Source organism: Anabrus simplex, chromosome 4, assembly GCF_040414725.1.
Source record: "Anabrus simplex isolate iqAnaSimp1 chromosome 4, ASM4041472v1, whole genome shotgun sequence".
In the NCBI taxonomy this organism is placed as follows: domain Eukaryota; kingdom Metazoa; phylum Arthropoda; class Insecta; order Orthoptera; family Tettigoniidae; genus Anabrus; species Anabrus simplex.
Window position 1 is genome coordinate 51,795,884 of NC_090268.1, and position 12,620 is coordinate 51,808,503.

At 42.0% G+C, this 12,620-nt stretch overlaps 1 pseudogene; it reads right to left on the minus strand.

Moving 5' to 3' along the window:
- Nucleotides 1–8,966: 8,966 nt before the first annotated feature.
- On the minus strand, nt 8,967–10,239 carry LOC136872383 (prostaglandin reductase 1 pseudogene; annotated as a pseudogene).
- Nucleotides 10,240–12,620: the final 2,381 nt, after the last annotated feature.

A 12,620-nucleotide genomic window follows, 5' to 3' on the forward strand; every position in this document is an offset into this window, starting at 1 on the left:
GATTACAGGGCTCTCAATCGGAAGGTGGTGTTACAATCTGTGCCCCTTCCCGACCTTCATTCTTGTTTTTCATGGTTTCGTAAGGCCAAGTTCTTTACTATCTTGGACTTGAATCAGGCCTATAATCAAATTCCCCTTGCCGAAGAGTCTAAACACCTTACAGCGTTTGCCACGGACTGGAATTTATATGAATACAACCGTGTGCCTTTCGGGCTCCCCACGGGAGCAGCTGTACTCACTAGGCTACTAGATAGGGTCTTCTCTGACATCAAATTTGAGTACTTATATCACTACTTGGATGATGTCGTCGTATTTTCAGAGACTTTTGAAGAACATCTAGATCATCTGCGAGAAGTTCTCGATCACCTTCGTAAGGCTGGGTTAACTGTCAAGTTGTCCAAGGTTGCCTTTGCTAAGCCCTCTATGTCATTCCTCGGCATATTGTGTCACCTGATGGTGTAGCAGTCGATCATTCTAGAACACAGGCCATCCGTGATTTTAAACCTCCCAAGGACATTAAAGGTATCGCCAGGTTCATTGGTATGGTGAATTTCTTCAGGAAGTTTATTCCTAACTTTGCTAATAGAGCGGCGCCCTTGAACCTTCTTCGTAGGAAAGGCATCAAATTCGAGTGGGGACCTTCTCAACAAGCCGCTTTTGAAGATCTTAAATTAGCTCTCTGTAATGCCCCTGTACTTGCTATGCCTGATTTCTCGAAGAAATTCATCGTCCAAACCGATGCGTCGTCGTCAGAAGTAGCGGCAGTCCTTCTTCAAGAGACTGAACTAGGGAGGCGACCCATCGCCTATGCATCTAGGACTCTATCGGCTCAAGAAGCCAAGTATTCCATCTATGAGCTCGAAGGTTTGGCAGTCTTATTCGCCTTAGAAAAGTTCCGTCTTTATTTGGAACACGTCAAATTCGACCTGGAGACAGATAATCAAGCCTTAAGCTGGGTCTTAGGTAGGCCGCGTCGTACTGGTCGTATAGCCCGTTGGGCCATCCGTATTTCTGCCTTCCAATTCGATGTCAGGCATATCAGAGGTACCGAAAATGTTGTTGCTGATGGACTCAGTCGTATGTTTTCTAACGACGTCGAGACCCATGAACCGGTCGACAGTTCATCACCTTCCGAGTCCATACTATCTGGTGTTAATGCCATCTTAACAGATGCTCCCATGCTTTTTAGGGATATTGAGAAATACCAACGTGAAGATCCGACGCTGGCTCCGATAATGGAAACCCTTTCTTCTGGGGAACATGTTGTCCCTTATGTTCTGAGGAATGGTGTTCTATGTTGCCCATCGAGGCATGATAAGATGATGAAAGTTGTCGTTCCAGCTGTTCTTGTACCTATGATCTTCAAGTATTATCATGAGACCCCATTAGGAGGGCATCTGGGTATCTTTAAAACTCGTGAAAAGATTCGTGAAATGTTCATCTGGAAAGGTATGGACGGTGAAATCCGTGAACTTGTAAAAGCTTGTAAATCTTGTTTGCTTAGTAAACCCACCATGTCCACCAAGGTAGGCCTTTTGTCTTCGCATCAAGCGTCGCGCCCCATGGAACGCCTGTATATTGATTATGTAGGATCCTTCCCCCAGTCAAAGGGAAATGCTAACAAGTTCATCCTTGTATGCGTAGATGGCTTTACTAGATTTTCCTGGTTATTTCCGACTAAGCTGGCTACCGCTCAGTCTACCATTACTTGCTTAAATTCTATTTTTGCTTCTTTTGGTCCGTGCCAATATATTGTATCTGATAATGCTAAGGCTTTTACATCTAATTTATTTCGTAAATTCTGTTTTGACTTGTCCATCTCTCATGTAACTACTTCTGCTTATTACCCTCAACCATCTCTGGCTGAACGAGTTAACCGTAATCTCAGGTCCGCACTTATTGCCTATCATCATGAAGATCATTCCAGGTGGGACACGTCCCTGCATTGGTTAGCTTTTGCTTTGAATTCGGCGGTTCATGAATCACATAAATTTACTCCAGCCTCGTTGATGTTCAAGTTTGTTCCCAACACGCCGCTCTCTAACCTCTGGTCTCTGAGTGACATTCTACCCGAGACAATAGATCCGGACAACATTAAAGATCTTTGGAAGAAGGCTAAAGCCAATCTTAAAGTGTCTCATGAAAAGGTTAGGGAAAGGTATGATCGTGGACGGAGACCCACCCCTTTGAAGGTAAGTGACCAAGTTATGGTCAAGAACTTTGTTCCCGCGGGCAAGCTTGCCCCCAGATTTCATGGGCCTTGTATCATTCTCGATTTTCTTACGCCGGTTACATTGTTAGTAAGCAATCCAGCCACCGAGAGGATATTTAGGGTTCACCTGTCCCAGGTGAAACCGGTGTAAATTTTGTGTCAACTTGCTTCATATAATTTGATAGGAATATGAAGGTTATATTTTTTTTGAGTTTCTACTCTTAAGGCATTCTGCTCCTTCTATTTTGTTTTATATGTAAGCATTTTTTGTAAAACCTTCCCCGATCCGTTAAACTGCCATTCTGTCCTTACCATGGCCATTACCACGCTCCCGTCTCCTGCTATACACACTGTGGCTTGCTTAGATTAAATGCCATGGATATTTGCACGCCGCTGGCCCCTCAACCTCTCCACCAAGCCTGTGCCCTCAAAAAAGATGATGGTCCAACAATATTCTGCCGCCTAGCTTTAATGTTTCAGTGCCCCCGCAGCCGCGCGGCGCTGTGCCACGACTGGGTTTGAGGACGGGCCCCCTCGGCCCCAGCGAGGACGACATGCGCACGGCGAGCCGGAGCTCTCCTCCCGGCCAAGGCTGATGTGCGGCGCACGACCTGCTACTTGCCCGCAGCCTGTATATCTTCACCGCGGGCGCGGCGTGTTTCAACACCACTGCTCCCCTCATAGTGCGGGCGAGCGGTATCTCAGGGTACTTAAGGGGTCCGAGCGGCCTCCTTTGGACGCAAGCTGCAACGGCCGGTCTGGCCACCCCACTTCATCAACATCAACTACATTAACAGTTACTATAAGCAATGACTACACTTGGGAATTCAACAGCAATATTTGGTGGACATTGCAAAAATTTTCATCACTTTTAAGTATTAAAAGTTTATCTTAAGAACTCAACTTCTACAAACATAAAGACTGTACTTCACCTGCAACAACAAAATTTTGAAACTGAATCAAACCAAATTAAGAAAATCTTATAAATTTTTTTGGCAATTAATCTCCATATCTACATCAAAACTTGGACCTTGTTTTCAATCAATTTCATGTGTCACCCCTGGAGGAACTTTTGGGGGGGGGGGGGAGGTCTGTACCGGGCGGTACACCTCCACACCGCTAATTTAAAATGTGCGCCTGTTGAAACTCCTCTGCTGGAGGAAGTCTGAACTTTATGGACAGTATTAATTTTCAAGTTTCTCAGAAGATGTCTCTACCTGGAAATTTTGGAGTTTTTGAACTGTGTCATTTTCGACGTATTTTTGTTTTGCTTGTAGTAAGAAGTGTGAACTTTCTCTTCTAGAGGACACTACTGAAGATCAACAATAGTGCACCCTAGTGCGGTGTGAAATAACTATTTTTTTTGGAGAAGTTCTTATTTCAAAAGTTTGTTTCTTGTTAAATTTCTTTCTGTTATTGTTTAAGTTGGCTGTATACCCCTCTTTTTCCCCTTGTTTTAGATTTATCCAATCCCGAATTTCTTTTAGTAATTTCCGACCAATCCGATGTATCTTCCCCCAACTTGGATATGTTTCTGTACCCTAGCCAATAAAGTGATTGTGGGCGGGTGTTCTCTTCCCTAAAACGCCTAGAACCTTCCGCGAGAGTATTTAAACTGCTGATTTTTGGGTCTCCGGGCCACTTCTGTTCCATCTTTCAGTGTGTAAAGTACATAGCAGGGGGCGGGAAGCGCCTCTTTCTTCTCCAGCTGTTCAACACCAGGTAATGGCCTCTTAATAACTTCTTTTCTTGCTGGGTTGGCAGTTTAACTCTCGGAGCGGGTTCGAAGCGTTTCCACCATGTAACCTTTTCCTAAAATGTAACCAATCTTTTCATCTATTCTCTTTTAAAGCTGCATATTGGGATAGAGAGTGCTAACCCTCTCGAGCTCCCACTCACATTGTTTTGAGGTGAACTTATTTTCTCAACCTATTCTTCGTTAACGTAAAACAAATTGCTCTTTTCTAAAGTCACCTCTGTAGTATGGGATTAGCCCTTGCATTAGTGGCCCAGAGCCAGATTAGGTTTTAAAAACAAGTGTATTAGGAGTGCAGATCGCCTCCTCTCAAATTGTTATTTTAGAGGTCATGTAATTGCCCCTTTTCATTTAATAGACCTCAGTAGGTTGGGTATTTTACCCCTGTGTCTATGTCCTGTGAGGACAACTCGAAGGTGGAGTTTGGTGTGGCCTTTGAGAGGCTTAAAGTTGAGAGCGTGTGGCTCTTTTGAAAATTGAGTGTTGTATGCCTCGTGGAGGCTTTTCAGTGTAATTTGGAGCAAGGACTCCTAGGCATGAATGGGGTTTTCTGCCCCTCTGTTGAAACTTGTGTTTGGGGTAAAACTGAGCTGATTGCCCAAGCATTGTGAAGTCAGGGCGCGAAGCCCAAATCCTGTAAATATTGTAACTACCCTTTGGACTTGCTACTTTGTACCTGCCATGCTTGTTATTTCTTTGTTTTTGAAAAGAAAATATAACCTTGTTAAATTTTACATTAACTGTGATTCCGTAGTTGAGACCCGTTCACACCCGCACCTTCTTTCACCTCTACCTACCACTAAAACACGGTAACAATTATAATAATAATAATAATAATAATAATAATAATAATAATAATAATAATAATAATAATAATAATAATAATAATAATAATACCAACGTTTTTGGCTTTACGTCTCAGTGACTACTTTATCTACTTTCAGAGACGCCGAGGTGCCGGAATTTAGTCCCGCCGGAGTTCTTTTACGTGCCATTAAATCTACCGACACGAAGCTGACATATTTGAGCACCTTCAAATAACACCGAACTGAGTCACGGTCGAACCTGCCAAGCTGGGTTTAGAAGGCAAGTGCCTCAACCGTCTGTGCCACTCAGCCCGGGGGCTGTCGTATTTCAGCAGCTTCAAATAACGCCGGATTCAGCCAGGAGCGAACCTGCCATGTTGGGATCAGAAGGTCAGCGCCTCTACCGTCTGAGCAACCCAGTTCGGCTATTAACAAGTTTTACTGCATTATTATTATTATTATTATTAGTATTATTAAAATAAATTCCGCCGGGCTTTACGTTCCACTTTTTTCTTTTTCGGCTTTCGGAGACGCCGAAGTGCCGGAATTTCGTCTCGCAGGAGTTCTTTTAGGTGCCAGTAAATCTACCGACTGGCTGATGAATTCGAGCATCTTACTGTTTATTATAAAATAAATCCGTCGAAGGGACTAGATCAGGTTTCAATAGTCAACCGTTGATCACCAAATATGGAAATATCGGTCAAGTAGACAAATGTAAGTATGTAGGTGAAATTATTGAACCAGTAGGGTTTACTCGGGAAGGTAACAAAGAAAGAACTGCAAAACATCAAAGATCATGCAAAATTACTTGAAATAGGTACAGTAAAAGAACTATATCAACAAGGGACAAAATTGCGTCGTTGAAACGGAAGCACTGCAATAATCTGAAACTATTATAATTGGTGGCAAATATCGAATAAAGATGATCGAAATACAAGAAAGGAAAATCCTGAGAAAAAATTTAAGACCAAGATGCGAAAATGGAATTTGGATGAAAAAGAAATCACATGAAATCTATCAAGGGACTGAAAAAATCATCACAGACATCGTCAGGAAACGGCGATTACACTTTTTGCGGTCACTTATATAGAAGTAGATAATAACAGGCTCACAAAGAAAATTTTAACCTTATCACAATAATTGGCTAAAAGTAATCAGTGAAGACCTAAATGAAATTGACATTAATGGAGAAACCACTAACGCAGGACCTTAATTCACAAACAAAAATTAAAATTAAAAACATTTTAAAAATTAAAAAAATTAAAAATTAAAAAAATTAAAAATTAAAAAATTTTAAAAATTAAAAAATTAAAACCTAAATACAGGGTGGACTGAAGAGCTTAGAAAAGAACACAGCGAGAGGATGAAGGGATATTTGGAAGAGAAGAGGAAACAATAAAAATTTGCTAATATAATTTCAATCGTGCTCCTTATAGTTGGGCAAAACGAATCCATTAAAAACGTGCATTTCTATTGTAATGTTCACTACAAAATGAAGGGCGGGTCCTTGGCTGAATTGTTATCAAACTGGCCTCCGGTTCAAGGTTGTAGTGGAAACAAAAATAGATTTCAGACGCACTCGTGAATTGACAAATATGAACATCCGTGCAGCGTGTTGCTTAGAAGGCCACTGGACGAATTAAATCAACAGGAATATCAAATTAGTTGCAGGTATTTATATGTCTCAATACCTCTGTTTAATTGAAGAAAATGCAAAATTACACAAAGTGCACACCGCTGCTATAGCAAAACGTTAATAAAGATGTGCTTTGTTAGCTTAACTCAATGGGTAATGTAAGTTGTAACTGGATTCTATAATGAGACATATTTGCTACTAGCTCTGTCAATTATTTATTATCACCTAACCTAACCCCATGATACTACAGCTCTGAAGGGCCTTTCCCTACCAAGCGACCGCTGCTCAGCCCGAAGGCCTGCAGATTACGAGGTGTTTTGCGGTCAGCACGACGAATCCCCTCGACCGTTGTTCTTGGCTTTCTAGACCGCCCTAATAGTTCTCTAGAGTATGTGGTAAATAATAATAATAATAATAATAATAATAATAATAATAATAATAATAATAATAATAATAATAATAATAATAATAATAATAATAATAGCAAAACATAAATGTTATGTTTCTCAATTTTTCCGGTATTTTAAAAATAAAATGTTCTGTCACACTTGGAAGTTTGAAGTAATGATTAGTATCACACATTCCAGAGATTTATGAAGCAGTATACGTAAAAATACAATTGGCAGTACTGATTAGATACGGCACTTCTTCCCCTTGAAATAATGCGGGTGGTTTAAAATATTTATAAAACAAAGAAACTTCAGCCGAGTATAAGGGAAACGGGTTTCAGACGGCGTTTCCACCTTCCTAGTTAGGAAGACGAAACAAAGGAATTGATCAACACAATAGAATAGAGGAAAACCAAATTCCTTGGCCACACACTTCGACATAACACATTCCTAACGACTCTACTGGAAGGAAAAGTTCTGGGTAAGAAGGGAAGGGAAGGGAGAAGGCCCCTGGTTGGATTCTCGACATTCGATTTTATCTGCGGATAGTTAATTCCTGTCACTCGGGGACTGGGTGTTTGTGTTCGTCTTCACCTATGTATAACATACCAGCACAGAAAGACGTAATAGTGAACACTATCTCCCTCAGGAAGGACATCCGGCTGTGAAAAGAGTTAAATACTCTACAAATTCCGTTCCAAATAAATGAAGAACAAGGGTAGGAACAAGAAGTTACGAGTAAAAGCATGAACAGCCTAAAGGGACCTACTAAGTCAGGAGATACATGTAGTATGTGAGCTGTTCCAACACGATGAGGCTAAATTTCAAAGAGTTAAAAAATCTCATCTAATATGAGTATTATGCAGTTATCTATATATTAAAAGGGTTTACTAAAAAAAGATTTGGCAAATCCTCGTGCGTTCTACTGGATAAATTTGCTTCATTTTTGTTTTGTTTATATGCCGGTGATTCATAAGACATTGATAAGGTCTCTACGTTCAGCCAACTTTGAGTAATCATAAAGTCAAATCATTAAATGATCACTCCAGTAATTACAGGCGAAGGCTTACTTTAACCCGCAATACATTCTGTACTAAGCAGGTTGCTAAGCGACGAACACTTTCATTAATATTCTGATATACGTCATTTTCATCCTTAGTAATGTCATTGCATGCAGTCGTCTTTGATTACTATCTGTTAAGCCAGGGAGTGTACACTTCCACTGATCACGGAATAATTATATTCCCTGCTAGATACTCTTTGATTCTCTAAGCTTTCCCAGCTTCCAAATATATTCAACAGATGGCAGAGCGTTCGTAATAACTTAGACGCTGCTAAGAGGAAAAAGTCTACGTACAAACAGACCCTACCATGGCATACGCCTTAGACCTTATCTGGAACACATATCGAAGGATAACCTAGCTACACTAGAAATATTGAAGGCCATGCATCAAAAAGATTTCTCTGCCTGCTAAACACGCTCCTTGAAGACTAACCTATGAGCTAACAAGACAACCGTTCTATATAGAAGAACTGCGATCAAGTGTACCATTGCCTTCTACGACACAATACCAAGCTTTACATCAAGAGCTCCAGGATAAAGAAAAGAAAAGATTGATTTTTACCAAACAGACGGCATGACGACTACGAACTGCAGCATACCATAACGCACTTCTTATTAAATGTTCACAATACCATTGAAAAGGGCAGGCAAAAGAATATGACTACAACAGGCATATCAAGACGAGTTATCTGGCCTATTTATAACGAATGCAGCGCGGGTTGACTAGTATTTTTTTAAATTAATTACCTGGTCTTCTACTAGTACCGAAGTGGCACCTCACTGACCAGTATGAAGACGGTAGCAACTCACAACAATGGAGTATCAAAAGAGCACTTAGAGTGGTTTTCGTTACACGCAAGCACCTTCTAGAAACGATGAGCATTCAAAGCTTCCAGATATCTCAAAAAATTGATTAAACACACATCGCAAGTCAAATTAGACACAATTCACAAACGCACTAATTATGAGACGGGACCGCAATTATTTAAGCAACATGGTCAGTAAAATTAATCACCGAACTGACAAAATTAAGCACTACAGAAATTATTCTTCATGTAAGAGGAACCCAACAGCACTTAGTGGAACCTTGCATAATTTTCGGCATGATATTTATTTTCTATAGTGATAACAATCTTGAGGGACACATACAATTTAAAAAATAATAAAATTACTCAGATTTTCTCTGTGACTTAGTTTATCGACGTCAAAACATCGACACTTACGCCCACAAGTACGAACATTGCTCATATAAAGAATTTCTTAACATGAGATAATATTGGTACCACTTCACTTTTAGGGGAAAGTCATTTAGGCCTTAACAACTGCCTTGCCCGTGTTCTCACCTCGCATCAAGCCGATGAACGCCTTGGGCATGTTCTCAAACCCTTCCGTGACGGTCTCGCGGTAGACCAGCTGTTTGTTCTTGACCCACTCCTTCATCTGCTGAATACCTTCATTCCAGCGATCCAGCCAGCGATAGACTATGAATCCCTCCATCCTCAACTCCTTGAACACCACCGAGGGTTGAACAACTGGCGCTAAAGCCGGTTCTTTGTCGTCTGCGTTATATGCGCTGATGCCGCCACACGCGGCGATTCGGCCCCGCGGATTCATGTGCCTTAAGACGACGCTGCTCATGACGCCACCAACGTTGTCGAAGTAACAATCCACGCCATTGGGTGCCGCCTCCTTCAGTGCCGCGTCCAAGTCCGTCTTCTTGTAGTTGTAGGCGGCGTCGAAGTGCAGGTCGTCCTTAAGCCAGCGTACCTTGTCGTCAGAGCCAGCGAAACCTATCACATTGCAGCCCTTGATGCGGGCGATCTGACCCACTAGGCTACCTATTGCCCCCGCGGCGCCGCTCACCACCACCACTTCACCGGCCTTGGGCTGGCAGATCTCGAGGAAACCAAAATATGCCGTATTGCCAGGCATGCCCAATACACTCAACGCCAATGACAGAGGAAGTTCACCGAAGTCTGGAAGGAGCCAGATAGGTGAATTAAACCAGTTAGATGGCTGCTGTGGGTTGAGAATGGTCTTGGTCTGCCATCCGAGGTCACCCACAACGTATTTCCCAACAGGAAAGTCCTTATTCCGACTTTCAATGATTTTCGCTACTTGACCCCCGTCCATTGTACTGCCCAGAGGACATTGTTTGGCATATAGTCTCATGTAAGGATCTACGCTGAGCCACACAGCTTCACAAAGGACTTCCCCATCCTTGAGTGGCGGAAGTTCTTCTTCCACCAGCTGAAGACAATTTTCTTTAGGCTCGCCTTGGAAGTGGTTCGCCACGACGAACTTCCGCGTCTTCACCATGTTGAATCGTCCTTTCTCAGCGATCTTTAACACCAGCACCGGAGTATTTACTGTCCTGATACAGTAAGTGTCTCGTATTTATACTGCTTGAGCAGACTGCTAATACTTCGTGACTAGACACTTTGATACACAGACCCAGGCTGTCGCGTGACTTGCCACTTTGACATAAACAGTCTTGCGAGGCAAACAACAGCGCACACATTAGCCGGCCTTGAGTGGGGCTACAATAAGAAGTGTCAAGTCACGGCGTATCTCTGCGGCAGATGAAGTTAACAGAATTTACAAAGCTGGTGGCAGTGGCGATAAGTGCAACCATCAACTCAGACGAGTCATGATCAGGGCCACTGGTGACAATGTGGTGAGGAATTGCTACGAGTGGGAAGGAAGCTACCGTACGTGGTCTTAATTAAGGCACAGTCTCAGCATTTGAATAGATTAAAAATGGTAAAAAACGGAAAACTAACTTCAGGGCTGCCGACCGTGGGTTTCGAACCCACTGTCTCCCGAATGCAAGCTCACACCCACGAGAACAAATGTTGACCAATGGAAGTCACATAAGGAATATGAAAGTAAGGAGGAAGCCACAAGTTAGCGGAACAAGCTAGACGTGTCGTCTCAAAACTCACGAGTTTCAAAACTCACGAATTCCAGGAAGAGGATTAGAAAGAGTAAGTTTCTCTCCCTGGGCCAGTCTCAAAAGTCACGAGCAGGGTCAGTTCTTCTTTGAATGTATAAAACCGTGCTGTTAGAGGCGCGCGGCTGTGAGCTTGCATCCGGGAGACAGTGGGTTCGAATCCCACTGCCGGCAGCCCTGAAGATGGTTTTTTGTGGTTTCCCATCTTCACACCATGCAAATGCTGGGGCTGTACCTTAATTAAGGCCACGGCCGCTTCCTTCCAACTCTCAGGCCTTTCCTATCTCATCGTCGCCATAAGACTTATCTGTGTCGGTGCGACGTAAAGCCACTAGCAAAAAAATGAATGTATAAAAGACCACGCTATTAGTGATGGGATAATCGAATTCTTTTAAATGATCGAATGAATAATCAAATCAAATAATCGAATGAGTTTCAAATATCATTCAGTTATATCGCGCAGAATAATCGGATGCGTCATGAACATGTTTTTCGGTTTAAATGTGTTGGGTAGATAACCGATAAGCGAATAGATGAACGCTTACGAAAAATAGAAATAGGCCTTTTTCCAAATGAATCTCCAAATGTTGAAACTAAAGGAGTGACTTAACTGTCTTTAAATAAAATTCCTTGTTCAAGTAAATGCCGCCTTCTGGTCGCATAATGGAACTAAGCCTCAGTACAACCAACTGACAGTTTCTTTTAACAAGCAGCGGGCAATATACCTACTTTAATTTTATGTTGTCCGGCTGCATGCATAAATGGTTAGCATGCTGGCTTTTGGTCCAAGGGAAGCAGGGGGTCCCTGGTTTAGTTTCCGGTCGGGTGGGAGATTTTAACTTTCGTTAGTTAATTCCTATGGCTCGGGGACTGGGTGTTCGTGCCGCCTTCAGCATTAGGCTTCATCTTAGGTAGCTCCTCATCCTCACAGACGTGCAGGTCACCTATACGGCGTCAACTCCAGAGACCTCCACTAGGCCTCACCGGAGGCTGCACGGCACTATTATAACTTTTTGTGAAAGGGAAAAGATGCATTATATTAGCTTTAAGACAACAGCAAAATATTTTTTAATAATGATAGTAATACACCTCGGTCTCTTTCATTCACTAACCATTAATTTTCCCCTGTGGGATGGGGTGGCAGAATAACATTCACAGTATACCCTGCCTGTCGTAAGAAGCGACTAAAAAGGGACCCCAGTGCTATTAAATTATTTAAGAAAATATTAGAATACTAGTTAGCAACTGATAGGCAATCTGCTACCTGGGTGACTGCCCTAAGTCGGTGGAAAAACATGGGTTGAAGGGAAGCGTGAGTTACCGCGCACCTCACCCCTCCTGCAGTTATCGCAAGCACCTACTGTCCGGATTCGTGAATTTTGAAACTCATTAGAATGTTTATTATAACTACCAGTTTTTAGTCGTGAGTTTTGAGACTCGTGAGTTTTGAGACGTAACCCAAACTAGAGACCCCGTAGTCGCCAACCCACGTTCCCAAGTTGTGAGCATTGGTGCTCCCATTTTAGTCACCTGTTACCCATAGGAGAGACAGACAGGAGATACAATTCGTATATTCAAGTCAGTAATAAGTAATAAGTAATATGTAAGTAATAAGTAAGGGCGACAATAATATTATAATTTTAGTATTATGTTCCTTTTTATATTTGTTTAGTTTTGTTCCTTACGTATTGTATATTTTGTAATTAGTATTATTTCAGTTCATTGATATGTAAGCTGTACTGTAGGTTTAGTGCTATTTCGTCCAGCAACAAGTTTCCTTAAAAAACGTGCCATTTCATCCAACT